This window comes from Octodon degus, unplaced genomic scaffold (genome assembly GCF_000260255.1).
Source record: "Octodon degus isolate 3935 unplaced genomic scaffold, OctDeg1.0 scaffold00010, whole genome shotgun sequence".
In the NCBI taxonomy this organism is placed as follows: domain Eukaryota; kingdom Metazoa; phylum Chordata; class Mammalia; order Rodentia; family Octodontidae; genus Octodon; species Octodon degus.
Window position 1 is genome coordinate 27,269,994 of NW_004524586.1, and position 22,506 is coordinate 27,292,499.

The following is a 22,506-nucleotide window of genomic DNA, read 5'->3' on the forward strand; positions in this document are numbered from 1 at the left end:
AATTGCTGGCAATGACAATGCATTCACACACTGCTTGTGTAATCAGACAAGGACATCCACGCATGCTAGCACAACTTAGTTGTAGCAATACGATCGCGGCTGACGATCGTTAGTCTTCTAATCTCCTTTAATGTTGTTTTAATATGTCTATAGAGTTATATAGACACAGAGATGGGAGGATGCCAGAACATAAAAGGGAGAATTAAAACATGGGATCCTGGCTTGGAAATCTTGCCTGTCCCCACCCCACCAGCAGTTTATAGTGAAACCTTTTTTTAAGAGCATCAAGGGACCTTGGAGAGAAACCCTTGCTCTCCCAGTTCTGAGACACATGTAATTATTTTGCAGCTAAGTTGCCTCGAGGGTCTTTGTGATAGATATGACTTCATTACAAGAGCATCGGGCCTCACCCATCAGCGACTGAGTTTCTGGGAGAATTGTTGTGGGGCTTCCAGGGTGTGGGCAGCTTCCACCAGGGTCCCCCTAGTGGGGGACCAAGCCATGCTAGCTTCCCTTGGCTTTGGATGGCCTCGCCTCTGCCAGCCAGTGTGCGCTTCCTGCCACTGCTGTCTGTTTCTGGGGCTCCACGGGAGGAAGGACTCTGCTATGGCCTACTACATCCTTTCCAGCCCTTAGTGTCTGATTCTGCGATGGTGCATTGTGACAGGAAATCGCCATTCCATTCATTCATCCACATACACCTGGTATATGCTGGGGACAGGAACAAAAAAACCCCAAGAAACCTGGCTTTAAGGAGCTCCTCATAACAGAGCTCCTCATATTGTCCCCAATTATTATTGGGGTACCCCATCCACAGTCCGTTACAATTATCATTGGGGATGATAAAGCTGGCAAAATCAATAGAAAGACTCAGAATAGACACACGACAACCTCCTCCACTTTCCCACAGTCTCTGCTTCTGCTTCTCTTGGATAGTCCTGGCCTTTTGTCCTCCAGCCCCTTGGTTGTGAAAATAAAGTCAGCAGAGGCCGTCATCATGTGGGTTGGGGAGAACGCACCAGGTCCTTAGAGACTACCTCACATCCCATTTCAGCAGGAAAGAGGTCTTGGCCTGGGAGAGCAGCTTAAGAAGGGTTGGAGCTAGGACTCAGGCTCCCTCCGGTCGGCGCTCTGATCCTGCAAGCTTACCCTGAGCACTTACTGTATACCAGGCACTTGGATCTCCGAGCACAGGTGTGACTCTCCACAGCAACAGGCTCACCGACCAGGATGCTTACAGGCACCCATGGGCACTTGCAAATACAAGCCATTGTGTGCTTCGAAGAGCTCTGTCTTGCTTCTTTCTCTCCTATCCATTCCCCACTCGTGCCGAGTCCCCGTCGCCGTACACATGCGTGCCGGCAGGAGTAATCAGAGAGATGCAGCAGATGCCTGGCCTGTTCACCATTCATGGGCCAGAGCCAGCAGATGCCCTGCCAAGGTGAGTGAAAGCCCCTGCCTGCCTGCCCCAAGTGCTCCCTCACTCCTGAGGGCACAGATGCCACCTGCAAGCCCACAAAACCAATGACATGATCTGCGGCTGACAGGTAGCTGTCTCGGCGGTGGTGCCAGGGTGCTCGTGGGCTACTCTGGCCAAGAAGCTATACCCTCTGGGCTCCTCAGAGCAAGCAGGGACGTACTGAGCACACCTGGAACCTGTGCTTTGGAACACCCCGCTCGTTCTCACTGGTGCCACCCTTGGGCAAGTCATCCCACCTCTCAGAGCAAATTTGTTCAAAGTGGGTTTTTTTTTCTTTTGTTACTATGAAAGTGATTCATGATTCCAGAGAGAGAGAGAGAGAGAGAGAGAGAGAGAGAGAGAGAGAGAGAGAGATGACAGAAGAGGAAAAAAGTTACAAGGAAGGGGTATCTTATCCACAGTCTGTTACAAACACTGTCCTAAGTGTACATATAGCTACAGATGGTCCTTATACAGATATTTGGAGTCACAAGATGTGGTGTTCTTGGCTGTACTTGTCAGTACACTTCTGGCTCCCCCTCTCTAAGCATACAGGTCCCTCCCATCCCTGCCAGCCCTCTGGCTCCCCGGCATCCTCACAACCATGGTGGGAGTCTTTGTACTGGGTACATTCCTTGAGTTGAAATCTCCACACTAAGAGTTTCTCCCCGCAGGCACAATGTGTTGAATATTATCATTCCTTTGCAAATCTTGGACACTGGTGAATAAAAAAATAAGATTTTTGTCCCAATTATGCTCTATTTCTCTGGTAAAAAGTTTGCCTGTATCTTTTTTATTTTTCTGTTTAACTGATGGTCTTTTTCAGCATGATTTGTTTTGTTTTTGTGGTGCTGAAGATGGAGCCGATGGCCTCATTCATATGATGGTCTTTTTCCCCCTATCTTAAAGCAGTGCCTTATATACTAGAGCTCTTCATCGACTGCTTGTCCTACAGGCTGCATTTCCCCCACTTTGTCCTTTGCTCACAGTGTATATTTCCATAGCAAGGAAACATTTTTTTTATTTGCTATGGATTCTGGGATTTAGGTTTTTGGGTTGTTTTTTTTTTATGTATTCTAGGAAGGCTCTACAGGGAAATATTCAGGGTCTTACTACTAGATTAGACTCATAGTGATTATCCTGTTTACAGCCTCCCAAGTGCTGGGATTATAGGTGTGTGCCACCTCACCATCTCAGTGCACCCTGGGGGTAGGGCTGGCACATCAGGCCCAGGGATTGAACTCCCAGCCCCTGTGCCTGCTTGCAGTCACTTTAATCCACTGAACTATTTGGCCAGCCCTTACTTATTTCAAGAAAGCCTTTCATTCTCAGGATTACGAAATTATTTTTTTAATAATTCTTTTTTTTAAAATTTTATTTGTGTGGGGGGGGGTGGCCAGCTCAGCCCACCAGGGGGTGGGGTGGGCTGGCATGTGGTGCTGGGGGATTGAACCGCAGTCCCTGTGCTTTGCTAAGCTTGTTCTAAGTAGGTGCTTTAGACCACTGAGCCATCTCACCAGCCCTGAAATTATTATTCTTTAGCCTTTTAGATCTTAAAATTTTTTAACAATATGTATATCTTTAATATATTTGGAATTTTATTCTGTGAATGTGACATGAAATAAAAATACCTATTTTATTCTATTCCATTAACTTATTTTATTCTATTCTGCATTCTATCTTACTTAACGATATATTTTGTATTTCTATATTACTACTGCTTAACTACCCTCACTTTGTAATATCTTTTAAAATCCAGTAGTAAAGCCTCCTCTCATTTTCTTCTTTTCAAAAGTTATCCATTGCCATCTATCCCAAAACAATATTTAGCATCAACTTGCAAGTTATTTTAATTAGAAATTTTATTGGAACTATGTAAAATTTACACAGCCAACTGGGAGAGAATTGCAGTCTTCACAATATTAGTTATCACAACCCAAAACACAGTAACTTACTTAGCATTTCTTTGACATACTTTCTTATTTGATTCTAAAATAGAACTTAGATATTTCTTTCATGGATGATTCTCTGTGTCCTCAGTTTGGTAGGTGACTTATGCTTTTTCATATGAATTGCGATATTTTTTCATTTTATATTTCTATGTTATTGTTGGTGTTATGTAGAAAAACTAGCTTGTGTCTAGGAATCCTTATGAACCTACTTATTGTTTCTATTAAGTAATTAGTTGCATCTCCTGGATTTTCCATTTAATAATTGCATTACTTATTACCAACGTACAGCATGTTGTGTAGAAAAATGAAAGCATACGGAAGAAAAGAAAGAAAAAGTGTGTAGAAAGCCTGCCCTTCAGAAATCACTCCTAACATTTAGATGAATGTCTTTCAAATATATGTGTATATAGTTAAAAAAATATATTGTGTGTCCATTATACATGTCTACTGTGGTAGATATGTGTATATATTGTTTTTCAAAGAGTATCATAAAATGCATAAGATTTTATAGCCCACTTTCTCTGCTTAATGCAATAATATAAACCTTTTCTACATTCTTCTACATTATCATTTTAATAGCTACATTAAACATGTGGATTTATTTAAGCAATCCCCTAACTTCAGATATTTAGATTTAGTCCATCTTATAATCTTGTAAATAATTCTGAAGTGAACATCTTAGTAGCTAAATCTTTGTGAGTGTTCATGATGATTTCTTTACAAGAAATTTCTAGAAGCACAATTTCTAGGACCAATGCAATCAGCAATCTAAAGCTTTTGTAACAAATTGCCCGATATAAACCTGGTGCCTATCCTCTCACTTTCACTTTTTGATACTCATCTTTCCTTTACCCTCTACTCTCTTCAGTCAACAATATCTCACAGGCATTTCTTAGCTTCTTAAGCTCACTAGCAACATTTTCTTGATGGGAACAGAATATTTTGGTCAGACACTGCCCATCTCTGGGGAGGGATGAGGAGTCACCCCTTTTGCTGACTGCAGTGAGCCCAAGAGCTCCTGACTTCTAGGCCAAGGAATCCATTTGATGATGGCGTTGTCCAATGTTAGGCTCTATCATCTAAGGGCTAGAATCATTAACTGGGCATCGATCTTTTGCTGCCTTCACCAGGAAAGTTGGAGCGGCTCCAGAGATGTCCATCATTCTGAAAGATTGAGCTCACTACTTGCAAATAGCAGATGATCCATTTGTGCTTTAAATAAAAAAAGCCGTCTTTGTCATTTTTTTTAATCAGGGAAAAAGGAGTCATATTTCTCCCATCAGGTGTTTACTTGGCAAGAAATGTGCTTCATTGAGAAAGCCTTCTACCAGGGGAATAAGTTTTCCTAAGCAGCAGATGACTACCAACACATCTGCATTGACAAGTCAAAACTTATATCCTTCTATGGTGTTTTTGCTCTTTGAAAATGTTAATAAAAACTTAATGTGGAAAAAAACAACTTTTTCCAAATATGTGTACCAATAGGCCCGAGGCAACTCATACTTTCTTATAAAATAAAGTAGGTCACTCACATCAATCATGTCGTCTTAGCACATTTTTTCCAAATTAGGAATTCTCCATCCATCATACCACGTTGTGGCATTCCCTTTCCAAACATTTCCTTTTAATATGCTCTTTAACATGATAAGCAAATCTAATAGAATACATTAGTGTCATTTTCCAGTGATGGAGTGCTTCCTCCTGTCGCAATCCTCGCATGCAGAGAAAGCATTTTGACGGGCTCTCTCCCTAACAACAATCGATCACATGTTGAAAATATGACAATTGTCTCACTGCTTCCAAGATCCCTCATGGGTGTTAGCCTGAGAAAGATTGCCAGGGGTTCCTGTCTCACCTCTCCATGTGTCGCATCTGTAGAAGCTCAAAAGATATGTGTGTCTAAAACCAAAGTAATAAATCCGGATTCATACATGAGGAGAGCATTTAAATTTAGCCTGTCGGCTCAGTAGCATTGCACATGAGAACATACTATTCTGTAGAGATCAAAAGCTTACCCTGGGCTTCATTTAAAAACCACATTGCTTGCAGAACACTTCTAAATCTCCTAGATCATGCAGAAGGGCAAGATCCTTGGCTTTGCAAGTGTGCAACTCTGCAACCTGTCACAGTCTTCTGAGAGCAGCCTTGGAGCCCAGGAGAGCAGCAGCCCTGTTAATGGCCCCTTGAGGTAAACTTACTTGCATGCTCACAACTCCACAACTTTTACCTTGTAAAAACCAGGGTATTTGTTTCTCCTTGGATCTCTGGCTCTCCGGTGCATGTGTTCAGTGTTAGCACTTGAGATTCTGGAGGGATTTTTTTTCTGTTTGTTTGAATGGAGCATTGGAAGAAAACATTTGGGAAAGTTGGGAATGGCAGAGGTTTGTGGAGTGCCTAGCAATTGAGCTGTCTCGGGCTTTTGGCCACCCAACAGGAAAATATCTGAGTGGAGCAGGCAAAGTCCAGGCTTATTTCTGGATGTTTGGTCTGCTGGACCTTTCATCTGGTCTCTCGGAGTCTTGTAGACCCTGGGTTAGATGGGCTGCTCTGTATGCCATGTCATTCCATGTCTCAGGTCAGGGAAGGAGAAGGTATGGCCTCTGATGTGCCACAGCCCCTGACACTGCAGCAATAGTACCCAACTAATAACTCTAGGCTGTGTGTCCCAGGTGGCATCATAAATTCATTCACCAACCAGAATGATCATGGTGGGGCAGCGTGGGACACAGAAATAAGACCTTGGTCCTGGCCATAAGAAGCATGTAGACAGACAAGCTTGAACTTGGGTGGAGGAAGGATGGGAAATGAAAGAATGTATAGAGAGTTCAGAGGATGGAGAGGAGGCTGCCCTGCAGGTGGGGATGTGATGGACAACTGGGGAGAGGGTGAATTTGTTGAGGAGGACTTGGCCAAGCACAGGGAAAGACACTCACCCTGCAAGAGGAAGGGGTGGCTGTGGCTCATGACAGACCATACAGGACCAGTAGCAGGTAGGTGGCATGAAGAGGTGGAATCAGAAGGGAACAGAGTGAGTGGAGGAGCATCCAACGCCAAGTGAAGGAGCCAAGCGTTACACGGTGTTCTCTCCCTCCACCAAACCTGTCCCAGCTCTGTTGCCTGGAACACAAGGATGACTAGGGCAATGCATTCAAACCCCTGGGGTCTTCTGTTTTTATATCTTCACTCCTACATGTGAGAAAACGTTATAGTAACTGCATGCTTTCCTTTGCTATAATTTGGCTTGAGGTCCTGAAAATTCCTGCTGGACTCAAGCTGTCCCTCATAGAGGCTCATGATCCTCCCAGATTTGTTTTCCATGAGTTGGTTAAAACTGTCCTTCTGGTTCCTGACCCCAGAGGGACCCAGGCAAGGCAAGACCGCAAGTACTTTGATGGATTCATCTGTTCATCCAACAAATGTTTCCTGCACAACTAGTATGCACCTGGCATCGCTATAATTGTCAAGGGCAATGTGGGTGAGTGAAGGGCTGGAGAGATAGCTCAGCAGCATAAGTGCCTGCCTGGCAAGCACAAGGTCCCAAGTTCAATCCCAGTACTGGAAAGAAAAAAAAAAGAACAAAAGAAAAGAAAAGAAAAAGAAAAAACACAATGTGCATGAATGAAATGCATGGGTTCCACCTTCATGGGATTTGCTTGCTGGTGGAAAAGGTAGCACATGAACAAAATATCTCAGAGTTATATAAGAACAAAGGGAAGTGGACAGACTGCAGGTGGACCCAGGAGGAGGACACCTGGCCAGAGGATGAAGGGCACCAGTGGAACAGGGCAGAAGCTTGAGCAGAGCACAGCGCACAGCAAGCACCAGGGAGGAGGCTGGTGGCAGAAGCCGGTAAGCTGGTGGCAGTGGGGGCGGCAGGGCTGGGGGAAGTCAAGGTTGCTTTGGGATTTGAGGGGCCACGGGAAACCCCTCAATTCTCAGCAGGGCAGTGACTGAGCCATGGATGTTGGGGCTCCCACATGAGTGCCACCGTTAGTCACCATCTGCTGTGGCCTCACCATGGCCCAGTTCCCCACAAAGTCACAAGTGAGTGCTCAGAGCGCATCAGCTTTTATTTTTACAGCAATCTTTGTACCCAAACCACCGTAGCATTTTTAATAACAAACTGGCAAAGAGTCAGACATCTGTACTTGAAAAAAAAAAAAAAAAGCCCAGGCCAAGTATTTCTAAATGTTTTATATTTACTTGTAACATTAGAATAACCATGAGGTTGCTTTTTGCATAATCAGAACCATTCTCATTAGGGTCCCACAGATCTCACCCTTCGTGGGCTCGGGTGGTGGTTTTCATTATGGCAGTGACATTGATCTGACGAGAGTGGATCTCTCCTTGAACATTTGTGGAAAAGGGGGGAAGAAGTTGAGAGAAGCCGAGGCCAGCTAGAAAAACGAGAACTGGAGAGATAGCCATCAGCTTACCACAGGGGCTCCCTGGAAGAAGTCCAGGCTTTGAAGTCCAACAGAGCTGTGCTTTGAGTCCAGCTGGGCACCTTCGGGCAAATCACTTAACCTCTCTGAGCTTCAGTTCACTCCTAGGTAAATGAAGATGATGACAGAGCCTACATCATGGAGTTGCGGTGAAGTCTAAGTGAAGTTACGTAAGCTACGGGGTCTGGTCCAAGACTGCTTTCTCGTTGCCTTACCCCCCACCACCACTCCACCAAATTAGTATTGAACACAACACTGAATCATCACTGCCATCGATTTGTATTATTAAAGCCAAGTTGCAAGATTTAACTAATACAAATACAAGGCATACCATTGAATTTGAGCCTTAAATAAATAACAAATACTTATTTAATAGAATTATGTCCTATTGAATATTTGGAATATACACTGAGACTGAAAAGGAATGATGGTGCATGCCCAGCCAGGCTGAGGTAGGAGCATTCCAAGTTCAAGGCCCATCTGGGCAATGTAGTGAAACCCTGCTTCAAAATAAAACCAAACATAAGAGGGCTGTAGGATGTAGCTCAGCGGTCCCTGGGTTTGGTTCCCCAGCACTGTTTTAAAAAAATGAAGAAAAGAAGTAGAAAGAGGAGGAAAAGGAGGAAGAGAGGGGGGAGAAGAAGAAGAAAGAAAAAAAGGAGGAAAAGATGGTGTTCATCTGAAACTTCAGTTTGACTTGGCCCCCTGTGGCTTGCAGGAGACCTTATGGAGAAGGTTACATTGTCACCTTGTCCCAAGAATATTAGAATAGCTTTTCTAGGCCCAACCCAGCCCAGTCTTTGCATGCGCTAGGTACCTGTGTTCAAGGCAGTCTCCTGTCCTTGTGCAGACCGCGTGGAACAGATCTAGCGTACAGCAAGTGCTCAGTAAAAGTGTGGTGAATGGGGGCCAGCCTGATAGCTCAGCAGACTAAAAGGCCTGCTTAGACACAGCACAGCAGCCTGGCTTCAATCCCTGGTGGGCTGTGCTGGCCCCGCCTCCGGGACGCACTAAGACAGGGACTGAGACTGCACGTGGTGGCGCACACCTGTAATCCCAGCACTTGGGAGGCTGAAAACAGGAGAATCACTACAAGTCCGATCTACATAATGAGACCCTGTAGGGTCTGCCCTAAAAAAATACAAAAAAAAAAAAAAATAAATTGTGGTGAATGAAGAGCTGAGAGGCTGTATGACCTCACTGGAAGGCACTGGGATTTGGTGAGTGTGTGCATGTTAGCCTTGCCTCACGGATCACGCATCCGTTCTACCTGAGTCAGACAGAAAACAATCTCCAGCCCTGATTCCTACCCCTGGCATAGGCCTGGAACCAGCAAAGGGGACCCTTCCTTGCTGTCATCTTACCCCCAGCTGCCACGGCCACAATGGGTCAGGCCTAAGCAATTCTTCTCTCAGCTCCTGCTAGAAGCTCCCACCAGGTCTGTTCCGAAATAATACAAGCTAGGGGAATATTTCTCACCCACTCATTCCATACCTGATTGTGTTCAAATCCTTCCTCGGTGGGAAGAGGTAAGCCAGCTGAGAGAACAGAGATGGTGGGATTCAGGCTGGACAGGTAAAGCGAGCTGTGACCCTTGCTCAGCTTACAAGGCCCAAGGCAGAGGCCAGTCCAGAGGACTTCTCCGGGTACCCAGGCTGGGCCTGTAAAGAAAGGACCCTGACATCAAGAAAAACAACAGGCCTGTAAATTCCTACTTAGTTCATTTTCTAAGACTTCTGAATGTGTTTTGAATTTTCTCTAAATTAAGATAATCATAAAAGGTTAAGATATTTAAACAGAGTGCCACCTGATCCCAAGGTTTGATTTGTATGCTTAATTAGGTCCTGAACATATGGTTTGGAGCTTCTTATAAAAACAGGGTAATGACTCGAGGTATATTTGGGTATTAGATGGAAGGATGTTAAAGGGACATTCAGACCCATCTCAAAGCCCTTAACCTGCCCTTGATCTGCACTGGGAGCTTTTGCTGACATCTGTTTCAAAGAGATACCAAAAAAAAACTTTCCAGTGGCCTTATGATAAAGCAAAACTCCATGGGGAGATAGATATCAGGCATTAAAATACTTGGGATTTGGCATTGCCTGAGGAATGTATGGCCCTAGAATACAAGTGGGGGAGGGGAGGAGGGACTCACGCCAAGAGAAAGTGACTCCCAAGAACTGCTGGGGGTGACAGGCCTTGCCCAGGCATGTGGGGAGGGCCAGCTGGGGCACAGCATCCCCAAGGCCTTTTATGCTTTCCTGGGTTTCCATCCCTGATAACACATCAGGTGCTTCTGTGTGTGGAATGTAATTCGGGTCACTCGGGGTCACTCCCAGCACCGGTCTCCACAGAAAGCACATCCACAGACTCCCCTGGGGTGGGATGCACTCCACTCTTGCCCCTGTGTCCCAGGGAAGCTGTACATGGCATATACATTTTGCGCAGTTTCATTTCATTATTTAAAAATCCAGCATGTTTTTCTCCAGGGAAAATGGTCATTTGGAGGTGTATCAGAGAATAGTTTTAATTACTACAATTCTTAAAAATTCCTCTTTTGCCATGATTTATATTTTCTGGGCTGAGGAGATAGCTCAGAGATAGCTCAGCAGCACAAGGAGAAGGACCTAGTTCCATCTGCAGTACTGCATGTCTTACTGGCCCATGCAGAGCCGGCCACCAAAACCAAATGTGGTTGGAGCATGCCTATAATCCCAGCACTGGGGAGGCTGAAACAGGAGGATCACTAAGAGTCCGAGCTGCATAGCAAGACCCTGTGCCAAATAAATACATTTTCCTTTTTAAATTAGTATATAGGGTGAATGAGATAGCTCAGCAGACTAAGCACCTGCTTAGGCAAGTGCAGGGACTGGGTTTGATCCCCAGCACCACATGCCACACCAGCCCCACCCCAGGCATGCTGAGCTGACCACTGAGTCCGGACATGGTGGTGCACGCCTGTAATCCCAGCACTGAGGAGGCTGAAAACAAGAGGATCACTATGAATCCAAGCTGCATAGTAAGACCCTGTACCAAATACATAATAAAAAAGATAGTATATGTTTGCAGTACATAGTAATTATACTCATCATGGGGAACTGGCACATCCTATATATAGTGTCCATTATTTTTACTGTCTCTCTTTCCCTAGATTCCCTCCCATCTCCATATACATATACATTTTTTAAAACTTGTGCTTGGAGGTTCAAGGATGTAGCTTGGCAGCATAAGTGCCTTCCTGGCAAATGCAAGGTCCTCAGTTTGATCCCTATTACAAAAAAAAAAAAAAAAAATCAAAAAAACACCTGTGTTTGGTCTGTGTATCACATGGTCCAGATAAAACCCTCCTTGGGCTCCAAATTTCTCCCTCCAAAACTCTGATATAGACAATGTGGTCCCATTTGTTGGTGAAAATTGAGGCCACACACTGGAAATGGCTGCCTATGACAGTCACTTAGGGCCATTAACTGGGCAGAGAGGTGGCGGCCCGCCCCGCCCTCCCCCGGCCTCCAGGCACCGGCGTTCTCTCCAGTTCATCATCCACCCACATCCTCACTTTCCTCCAAGCAAGGGCTCCTCTAGAACCTGTTGTATGGGGTGCAAGGTGCTACCTCAAAGGAAGCCATGGGGCAGACATCAGACGCCATGCCTGAGAGTGGGGTGAGCAGCACGAACCCAGAAACACCAGAGGGAAAGTCACTTCCAGGGGACCAAACAAGGCAGCTTCTCAGAAGACAGCACATATCCAGATCTGAATGACATGTTCACTTGTGCAGTAGCACCTGAGGTGACAAGAAGACCATGAATGGGACAGCATGGGCTAAAGCCCAGAGAGCAGAAGCCACTGTGTGATCCCAAACCAGTGAGTTTCTTCCCTGGTTACATAGAACATATGCACCCCACTCATGAGATCCTCAAGCATCCTTGTGCGGTCAACAAGGCAGAAGCAACCCTGACCCTTTTAGAAATGAGAACACCAGGATACACAGGGGGGCCTGCATGTCCCAAGGGCTCACAGTTCCCTCAGAAAGCACATCCTTACTTAAGACTTAAATTCGGGCTTGGACTTCTGAGGCCCACAGAAGCCTGAGGAGTTAAGATGAGGGTCAGTTTGCAGAGGAAATAAGGTCCTATTTAAGATCTTAAATAAGGTCTAAGCAGGTTAACTATTTCCTCTGTAGACCTGGAGGTTCACAGAGGGTTTTGAGCTGGGCTGTAAGATCCACTGGGCAGCTGTAAACAGGAGAACGTGGAGCAGAAGGAGGCAGGAAAATGAAGGCAGCACCTCCAGAAGACCTTCTGAGGTCAACAGAGCTCTGAAGGGCTAGGAGCTAGGGAGGAAGGAAACATGGGTGTGAGGGAAGGAGGGCAGAGAACCACGCTGCAGGTCCAGTCCTCTCAAGCCAACTGAGGCATCAGCCTCAAAGACAGCTGTGGCATTGAGAGACTGCAGGGAGCCAGCGGTTGAACACGTACAACCTCTGCGTCCTCCTAACAACCCAGTGAGCTGGCTGCTCTATTGGCTCCACTGCAAAGATGAACAAGCTGAGGCAGTGTCACTATGAACTTGACCATGGTTTCCCAGGCAGGAAATGATTGCAACTGGAATGTAACTAGGTCTTCCCACCCCAAGCCTGACCTGGTTGATACTAAGGTCACCCTCATTGGGTCTCATCTGCCACTCACATGGCCTGGTAAGCATGGCTCCCCACTGCCCCTCAAGCACTGCATCTGCCTACCTGCCCCAGCCTGCAAACACCACCCCAGCCTGGCTCAAGGTTACTTCTTCTTTTCTCCCCCCCCCCCGCCTCCAGGTCCCAGAGGTGCCCTGCCACCACTATGCAGCAAGCGGGAGGCCAGATCTGGGCTGTGATACAGAGAGAGAGTGAGCCCTGTGAGCTGGAGACCTATCCTGGGGCATCACAGCAGGAGACCTCCAAGCTGGGCCAAGCCGAATGGGACTGAGATCAAAGCCAGCAGGGGTGGCAAGGCAACAAGGAACATAAGTGCACAGGGCGAAGCTGCTCATATCATGCCTGTGGCTTCGCTGACAGGCTTGGGCCTCTTTGAAGGTCTAGGACATTCTAGCCCAGACTGCAAGGTACAGGCCTGGGATCCTAGGCCTGCCAAGACCTCCTCCTACCCCGGGTCCCATGCCAGGGGCTGGAAGCCCAGGAAATGGGGTGGAAGAGCTGCCTGGGAGTACATGCTGTCAACTGCCCAGCCCAGTTGCTAGGCCTGCCCTAGGAATCCCTGTGCCCAGCTGTCCCTCCATAGAATCGTAGGACATGGTATCCACATTTGTGCTCTCTGGTGTGCTTTATGTCCAGTTAATAACTACCATTTATTAGGTGCCTAATAAGGTCACTTTAGTGTCCCTATTAATTGTGTGTGCAGTGAATGCACCAGCTCCACAGTCGCAGGGACCTTCTCTAGTTTATGTGTCATTGTTCCCAGCAACACAGGGCTCAGCAGGATGTTCTACCCAAGACACTTAGTAAATCAAGAAAAGGGCTTTTCTTTCTCCAAGAATGCCTTCAGATAGTTTGCCCCTTCCTCCACACACACACACACACACACACACACACACACACTCCATGGTCCTACATTTGGAAGGCTATTTGTACAGCAAAGGCACTTACTGTGTACTGACTGCTTTCCTACCGCAAAAGGTTCAAGGTTCGGTCCAGCTAAGGTGCGGGCATTTGGGCGGCTCTCACTACCTCAGGAGAATTTGCATCACCACATCCAGCTGATATCATTTTAGATCACCACAAAGAAATGTGACACATCATGCAGCCCATGTGATCTTGCTGGGAGTAGCTACATTATCTACTCTAGACTATTAGCAATCACAAAAATGCTCAAAACTCCACAGAGCAATCTCAGCCAACCCCGCAAGCCAGGGATCCCGGGGGTGGTATGTACTGGCTAGGTCTCAGAGCAAGGCTCCTTCCCTCCGAAGACCCTGAAGGAGACTTTCAGCCTTTCTCTCTTAGCTACTGATAATCACTGGCACTCCTCGGTGTGCTGTGACTCATAGGACCATGGTTCCAAGCTGTCTCCATTTTCAAATGGCTTTCTCCTCCCTGTGTCTCTGTTCATCTTTATTTCCAAGTTTCCCTCTTCCTAGGATCCATGGCATTGGACCTGGAAGCACCATAATGATCTCATCCTAGCTGTGTCACACCTAGTTCCAAGTCAGGTCACATCCACAGGTTCTGGTAGACATGGGTTTGGAGGACACTAGTCACCCCAAGATGTCTAGCCCCAAAGAGGAAAGGACCATATTGACCTTTGAGTCTCGTAGAGTCCAATGGAGATAACAGCTCCCTACTGGTTCTTCCCTAGCCAGCGTTGCTAGGAATTTCCTTTTGAGTTTCTTAGAATCCAAAACCATTGAGGAGAAAAGGTAAAATCTCAATTTCTAAGAAGCCTTTAAAACAGGCTAGTCTGACTCACATGGCCAACAGGATGGATGCCGTTATTGGATACTCTGATGTGCTTTGCTTCTCATTTTATTGTGGAAAACACTGAGGTCTATAGAAATCCTTTTCCTTACTTTGAACAGTAGGTGAGTGAAGAAGTCAGGTCCAAAGCAAGCCCTTGAGCACCTCATGCCCTTTACACCATGGCCCTTTGTCTCAAATACTTCATTCTAATAGTAGTGCTTAGAGAACCTCTGGCTACCCTGCAGGAATCAAGAAGACTTTTTTCCACCATAATTTGCCTCAGCCTCCATCAGAGATCCCTCTAATAATGCTATTTTTGATATAGATGTGTTCACAAGCTTATTTTTAAAAGGTATCTTTTAAAAATTTCATTTTTTATTATAACCTAGGACCTAAGATATTGTAGACAGATATTGTAGACTCAGTGTACAAATGTTACAGCATCTGAACTCTGCCCCTTTGCAACTCCCTCTCTTGCCAACCAGACTGTCCCCCGAACCCTGCAGCACGGGGTCGCGGCACTGTCATGACAATGTCCACCACTGTCTCCAGCATGCCCAGCATATGTCAGACTCTGTGCCATGTGGTGCAGCTGAATTAGCTCATTTGGTTCCTCCCAACAGTGCTTTGAGCGAAGAATTCCCTTCTCTCTCAGCAGACAGGGAAAGTGAGGATACGTTTGGCCCATGGGTATGCTTAGTGTGCATGGTTTAAATATGAATATAGATAGTAGTTAAAGTTTCCACCATCCTGTTATTGTAGTTACACTTACTTCAAAAACAAGTCAATGCTTTCTTCCAATGGCTTTATTAAGACAGTCACAGGCTACTCTATTTGTCTTTTTAAAGGATATAAGTCAGTGAATTTTAGCATACAGAAATGTGGGCAATGGTTTCCACAGTCAATGTGAGAATATTTTCAAGCCCTCTGCTTTTTAGCTGTCTGTCCCCTCCCTTCCCTCTCCTTCCTCTGCCAGCCATAAACAACCATCGTTCCACTTGTCTCCATGGAGCTGTTTATTCGCTACACTTCACATAAGCAGAGCCACACAACATGTGACTGTGTGCATCTTGCTGCTTTCACTTAATACTTTCCAGGTTTGTCCATTTTGTGGGTTGTATCAGTACTTTACTGGGTGAATAATAGTTCACTGTATGGATATACCACATTCAACTTTTATCCACATGTGGGTTGATGGGCATTTAGGAAGTTGTATTTTCTCCATGCTATGTGTAAGTCTCTATCATGAGCGCTTTATCTAATTTAATTCTCGCAAACTTGTGCAGTGGGTGCTATGATTACCTTATTTCACTACGACCCTTTCCTCTCACATGGAAGCACCAGACACACTATCTAATGTGCCCAAGGTCAAGCAGCTCAGTTTGTTTGTGACTTCAGTGATGCATGATCCTTCTTTTTCATTAGGGTCTTTGGGGACAGCTCATGCACCCCTCAGCCCACTCATTATCCACAAAAGAAGTTCTAAATGGAATAAGAACCTTCTTTCCTTACCCAGCCCCCCACACCAGCTCCTCCTGAGGGCTGTCCAATCCCTTCTCACTCAGAAACATCCTAGAAACCCATTTCTTTTTTTTTTAATTTGTTTTTATTACTCATTTATTCTTAAATATTTTATAATTAATTTAAATTTTGATTAAAAATACTTATCATGTACAACACAATATTTGGAATTACATATAAATTCTAGAATAGCTAAGTCAAGGCTAGAAACCCATTTCTGCAAGACAGACAAATGTCTTTATGCAATAAATGATGCTTGACCAACAAAACCCTTTAAGGGGTATCACTTGAGCCTTGTAAAAATCCTCATTCTTTAGGATTTTGCTAATTCAATATTTGAATATGTTCAAGAGGCTGAGCTGGGCTAGAGCAGCACTCAGTGAGCAAACTTTTCTTCACAGAAAGTGAAACTGCAGAGGATAAACAGGACTGAAGACAGCATGCTTAAACTAAGTATCTTCAACCACAGAAACAGCCAGGAGCAATGCAGGCAACGCAGATGCTGATAGGTAAGTTCCACACATTCTTACTTATTCTGGAAGCAAGTGCCCGGAGGCCCCACATGGCACCTTGCTGCCACTATAAGATGACAGCTGACCTTCAAAATATACTAGTTTTTAGACTAAGGCTCTGGGTCCCAGAGCTAAATACCTGGTTGAAGTTTTCCCTTTCCCTAGAAAGGGCTTTTTGACCAGTCAGATTTTCAGCAAAACTAGGAGTCAAGGCTCTAATTCCCCAAAGCAATTACCCTCAGGTCCTAGAAGGGGAAAAGATGCTGGGGGGGCAGGAATTCTGGGCTGGGGGCTCCCTCTTCCCTACACACCCCTATTTTCTTTCCATGGAGTCTCTCCGGGAGTTCCCTGGGTCTCCAGAGAGCAACCTTCCACTTCTAGTATGTTAGACCCTGGGCTGTAACATTTGGGCTCAGCCCCCACCACCCTGTCCTGATTGGGTGATTAAATTATTTTAAAATGACAAAGAGACTTCAGTGTTCTGTGGTCTTTCAGAGGATGCCTTTTATCCTGTCTTCCAGCAGCTTGAGTGACATTCTGTTTGGGGAGAGGAGCAAGACCTAGCAATTCCACAGGCTTGTGATCCACTGCACTGGCTTGGATCAGCCTCACTGATGTAGGTGTGAAAGACACTGGTCAGGAGAGCCAGAGCACTAACTTCAAGGCATGGGGCTGACCTCTTAACTGCTTTTATAGCTGATGTTCCCTTGTAGGCTCCTGTTTCACCCTCTAGAAAATGTAATACGAAATGGAAGGAAGTGCACCAAGCTTCCAAATCATGCCAGTACAGATCTATTGGTAGAGGCTGCCTGGAGGGCTTTGCTGAGAGGCCTTTAGGAGCAAGCAGCCACTAAATCTGAGATCTATTAGTAATGTCTGCTCTGAGCAAAGGAGATAGAGCAGGAGCACATTTGCTTGCAGTATATTGATCACTTCTGATAGTGATATGTGCAAAGCCTTCAGGGGCATGAAATATCTTGTAAGATTTTGATTCCTCTTGTTTTTGTTTTCTTGGCCTTCTCCCAGGACCAATTCAAGGACTGTTCCTGTCTACCAGCAGGTGACAGCAGCCTATAAATAATTGCTTTTAATTTCAGGCCACGCACACTACAGAAAACCAGACTAGAAAGACTAAAAGACTGTCTTTCACTGGTCAAGCTAGAACTGAGAGCCCCTGTAATGCCTTCCCTGGTGACTCACTATAGAAGAAAGGCAAACACCAGCCTTCATTCACCCGCTTTAGTCATGAGAGACTGAGAAAGCAAAACACCATCTGCAAAAGTGCAGAGAACTTTGAGCAGAGATGCACTGGAAACGGAGTAGCCTCTCTGTCTGTAAAGTGAGGACAATAACAGTCCCTCCCCGGAGGAATTCCTTGTGACAGGCAATGAGATAATCATACAAAGAGCTCAGCACAGTGTCTGACACCCAGCAATCATGCCTAATCAAAGTGATCCAGGGCTCCTGTGTTATTCTCTAGCTCATTCTTTGGGACAGAGGATATTAAATCCATGCTGAAACTGGCCCTCCCATTGGCAGGGTGGGAGCTCTCTATCTCACCACCAAGGCCCTACATTTGCCAGTTCCAATAACACGATTAGTCATTTTTCATTCCTGAGATAGCTACCCATGGGTGGGGGCACGTGGGCCTGTGCAAGTGCGTATGTGCCGTTCTGAGAAGAGGAAAAATCCATATTCTCTCTCTTCTGACCGAATTAATCAAATAAATCTTCTGTAAGGAGCTGCTAAATGAATCACAGATGGCTCTGCCTTTTTTACAGGTTGCAGAAAGCACCCGTTACAGTTCTTTTAATTTATCAGAGGAAAAAAGATGCCCTCGTGTGCCCCTTCCCTCTTGCAATAATAATCAGAACCAGTCTATTTTCCAAGGGTCCGAGACTCATTTTCAAAAAATGTGTATCAATAGATGTAACAGCAGGAAGATTATTTTGCCAAGTTCCAGCCTCCAGCACGGAGAAGGTGCCCTGGCTGGGGAGAGCGTTTATAAAACCACATTTAATAAAAGAGAGTGTTATATTAAGTATGTTTGCTAGTGTATTTAAGCATATGGTTTCCATATCAGGCCCAAAGATGGCAAACACATGGTTTACCTTCTTTCTAACCTTTCCTAGAGACATCCTTCCTAACGGGTGGTGGGATAAGAAGATTTTTTTTTTTTTTTATGTAAGTGTGTTGTTTTGTTTTGCTTTTTACAACTAGGGCTCACGTGGAAAAACACAGCGGAATGTTCACAAAACATGTGGAGACTGCTTCTTCTACTTCTGCAATCAGACCATGAGAGCTGCTTTGCCTCCCTTTCGCAGCTACCCTAACACTCTCCAGCACCCCTGGCCTTCTCCAAGGCATGAGGAGACGGCCAGCTCGAAAGTGTGAATCAATTTCAGCTGCAAAGAACTTGAGCTCCAAGCGTGAGCGCTGCAGTGGAATCAAGATCTCTAGGATGCCTGCCTGGCCTCGCGTCCTCGAAAGTCCCTGTCTACCAGGCCAGCCATCCAACCATTTGGCCACCCAGAGATGCCCTTCTGACCCTTGGGCTGAGGACTGGGGATTTTATCTCTTTCTTGTAGGTCAGCAGTCACTGCCTGTGGCCCTGCACTCATAGGTCCCTGGAAAGGAAGCTAGGAGAAACCTCCGTGGTCCACCATCATGAAGCAACCAAAGCAATCCCCCAATTCTGAGACAATCCCAGAAGTTCAAAGGCCAAACTAGGAAAGGATCGGGGCGGGCGGGGGGCCTCTGCAGGGAGGCTGCCCGGCCCACCCCCCACACCAGCCTGAGCAGATTTGCCTGAGCGAGTTATAAATCTACTAGTACCATTTCTTTTTCGTCACTTGCCTAATCCTGTGCCCTTCGTTTCATGTGCTGTAATTATTAACATCTGCTTTCTGCGCCTGGCCCGAGTGGAGTTTGCAAAAGCAGTTCTTGGTCCGAACAATGGTGACAGCTGTTTCATTTAGCCTAGGGCCAGCACTTCCTGTTCAGTCTACATCTGCCCTTCTGTGTCCAATTTCTGTTTCGGAGTTTTGTGTTTTGTTTTCTATTTTTTTCCCTTCATCTGACCTTGCTATATGTTTAAGAAGAATTTCTGACTTAGCACTAGAGCTAGTATTTCTAGCACGTATGCTTATTAGATTGACAACAGCCAGGGGGAGATGGTAGAAAGCTCAGACTGCCCTCAGGAGCCAACACAGGGAGAGCAGGAGTGGAGAACAGGGCTGCCCAGGAACTCAGGTGCCAGGCGCGGAGGCTTAAGGCTGGGACCTTCCGTGACCTCCTGGGAACCTAGACATAGGAAATCTGGGCTCAGCTCCTCTGTCCCCCAGCCTGGGGTCATCTGCATGGTTTATTTGGTAAGGAGTCACCCAGACATCTGACAAGGGAGCCAGGTGTCCATGGTGGCCACCAGCACACAGAGGCCTTTCTTCTTTGCATGCCGAGCAAGATGGTCAGGTGCAAGGTTCAGATCATTTTCCTACGGAGTCACCAGCGATGTAATAAAAATCCCTTCTACCGCTCAGAGGGAGGTCAACAGGATGCAAAACGGAAAGCAGAATAAAGGTATCTGGCTTTGGATGCTTCAGTGTACATGCTTGTCTGTGACCAGAGGGGACAGTGACTATACCCCCTGGCTCCTCCAATCCAGCCCTCCTGGCCTAGTTGTAGCTAGTACAAGCTTGGGTGCCCCAGTTCAGCTGGTATACGGATGCGAAGTTATTTTCTAAGGGACTCCTCCCTCCCCCCATGAAGAGCAGGTTAGAGACCTCAACATTTGTGTAAGGTGCTATCAGGGATCACTGGACATTTATCACCGAAGAGGATACAAACTAGTCTTTGGATGTAATCGAATTTGCTGAAGGCATACATGTCCTGGGGATGTGTGAGGCGGTGGCGGGGGGAGGAGGGGAGGGGAGAGTCTGCAAACAGAGGTGAGATGATTCAAATAGGGACATGCACAGGTGGTGTCTGTGCCCCTCGCTGGATGGAGGGTACTGGGATTGGCAAAGGCTACACAGTCTGCCGCATGCCCTTTATTTGTCTTCACAGATGAGACATTCCACCCCAGAGAAAGGAAGCCACTAGTCCACATTTATGGGTTGGTTAAGCTTGACCCTGGCAGTGCAAGGCACACTAAGGTTATTCTGGGCTGGTTCCAAGAGCTCAAGGGTAGTTCCCCACTCTGGTGTGAAACAGCCCTTCAGTTTGAGCCTCTCTAGTCTCTCTACATCCCTTGCATGAAAACAATGCAAGAGCCCACACCTAGATTGGAAGAGTGAGGCAGGACAAGGGGATCCCAGCCTTGGCACTTGTACTTGTACCTGAGACCTATTTCAAGACTCTGGCTCTTGGCTGGGCCACAGGGTGTGGCTGAACCCCAGCAGCTCCTAAGGTAAGAGATGGCACTGACCTGGCACAGGGGTGGAGGTCACAGAGGCTCCTGGTAGGTGTTGGAGAGCCCGTGTCTTCTGCAGAGGAGCAGGCAAAAGCAAAGAGGCAGCTGAGAGGAAGGTGTATGGTGGGATAAAGCCTCAAGGCCAGAAACCCTCCACCCTTGATGAGATTTGGGTCCAAGGCACACAGAGAGAGGCCTGACCCAGACACATAGTCCACAGAGCAGGAGGGACAGCCTCCAAGGGCTGATGGCGCCAGTGTGGCCACGCTGGCACTCCACCTGCAGGAAGCCTCTTCCATCCCTGGCTCTCCTGGCCTCCAAGAGCAAGCCCCTGTCCCCACCCCTCCCCGAAGGCCCTGCCACCCCCTCCACACTTCCTTCTCTTTCTCATTCACTCCTTTTCTTCTTAAAGTTAATTGCAACTTTTTTCTCAGTGCCCTGATCTGGATAAGCCACATCTCATTAGAAAAAGATTTAGCCGGAGCCAAAGCAGGCTGGAGAAGGAATCCCTAATCAACAGAGAAAAGATTTGGGTGTAATTGCTCTCTCCCACCATTCCAGCCCCCCCTCCCTGCCTCAAATCTTTTTCTGCTCATTAATCTGAAAAGAAAGTCGCAGTCTAATGTCTTGGTGTTCAAGTATCTGCTGCTGCAGAAAAGCAAATCCGAGTGCTTCAGGGGTTTGCAGGGGAAGCACTGCACGGAGAGCTTTAATGGTTGGGGTGTAGGAAAAAATGTTGTGGTTGTTGGGGGCTGTACACAAAGCACTCTGGTTGGGAGTGCGTATATGTATGTGTGAAGTGCTCTGGTCGCTGGGGAATGTGTGTGCATGTCTGGTTAGTGGTGTGAGTGCAGGAAGTGGTTTGAGCATTGAGTGGGTTGTGGAACCATGTGATTGTTCCCATTGTGTGTGTGTGTGTGTGTAAAGCTTTTTGATTATTACTGTGCATACATGAAGTGCTTTGATTATTGGGTGTGTAAGTAAAGCCCTTTGGATGTGTGCATGTGCTTGTGTGTGTGTGTGTGTGTGTGTTGTCTCTCTAGTGATTGATGTACATGTGTACAAATTGTTTAGATTATTAGATGGATGTATGAAACTCCTTTGATTATTGGGTGTTCATGTGTATGTGAAATATTTTGATTCTTGGGGCATACAAAAGGTTTGGTTGTTGGGGAAGTGTTTGTAGATCGAGAAGGCTTTGGGACTGGGACCTTGCAGAGGACCCTTCCTTCACTGTATGTGGGTGAGGAGGCTATTGAGGGGCACTTGTGTCACCCTTGGGTTGCACTGTGTGCATGTGTGTGAAAAGTTGGTTTGTGGAATGAATGTGTGCTCGCGTGCAATTGCTCCCTCGCTATTTCCCTCTTGCCTGAATTCTACCCTGGCAAAATGCCTGAATGGAAAGTGAATGTTTGAAAGAGCCATCTTCTCAGGTAGGGACCCGGCTCCTCGAGCGCCTACCAAAGGAACAGCGCTGTACTTCTACGCTCTTCCTTCTGAATGTGGACTTTTTCCACCCTGGGTAATTGCTGAGAGGACAGAAGGGTATTTTTAGTGTTTAAGTTGAAAAGTCATGCATGCTCAAAGAGAAAAAAATGGTAATGCACACATGGGAAAACTGAACTAGGAACTGGACCTTGGAAGGCGACCTCTCTGGCACCCCCTAGTGCCCCTCCCTGTACCTTCAAGTACCGCTATGACCTGAAATATAGGACACACGTATCCACTCCGCATTGGCTTCTACGACATACAAA

The 22,506-nt window shown here is 46.3% G+C and overlaps 1 long non-coding RNA gene across 2 annotated transcripts in view; it reads left to right on the plus strand.

Moving 5' to 3' along the window:
• LOC111815008 overlaps positions 1–20,229 on the plus strand; it is a 35,486-nt gene extending 15,257 nt beyond the window's left edge. For both annotated transcript variants that reach the window (XR_002819840.1, XR_002819841.1), the window contains 4 exons: positions 12,671–12,957; positions 16,231–16,338; positions 16,863–16,957; positions 18,562–20,229. This is a non-coding gene — a long non-coding RNA (uncharacterized LOC111815008). The remainder of the gene's footprint in view (positions 1–12,670; positions 12,958–16,230; positions 16,339–16,862; positions 16,958–18,561) is intronic.
• Positions 20,230–22,506: the final 2,277 nt, after the last annotated feature.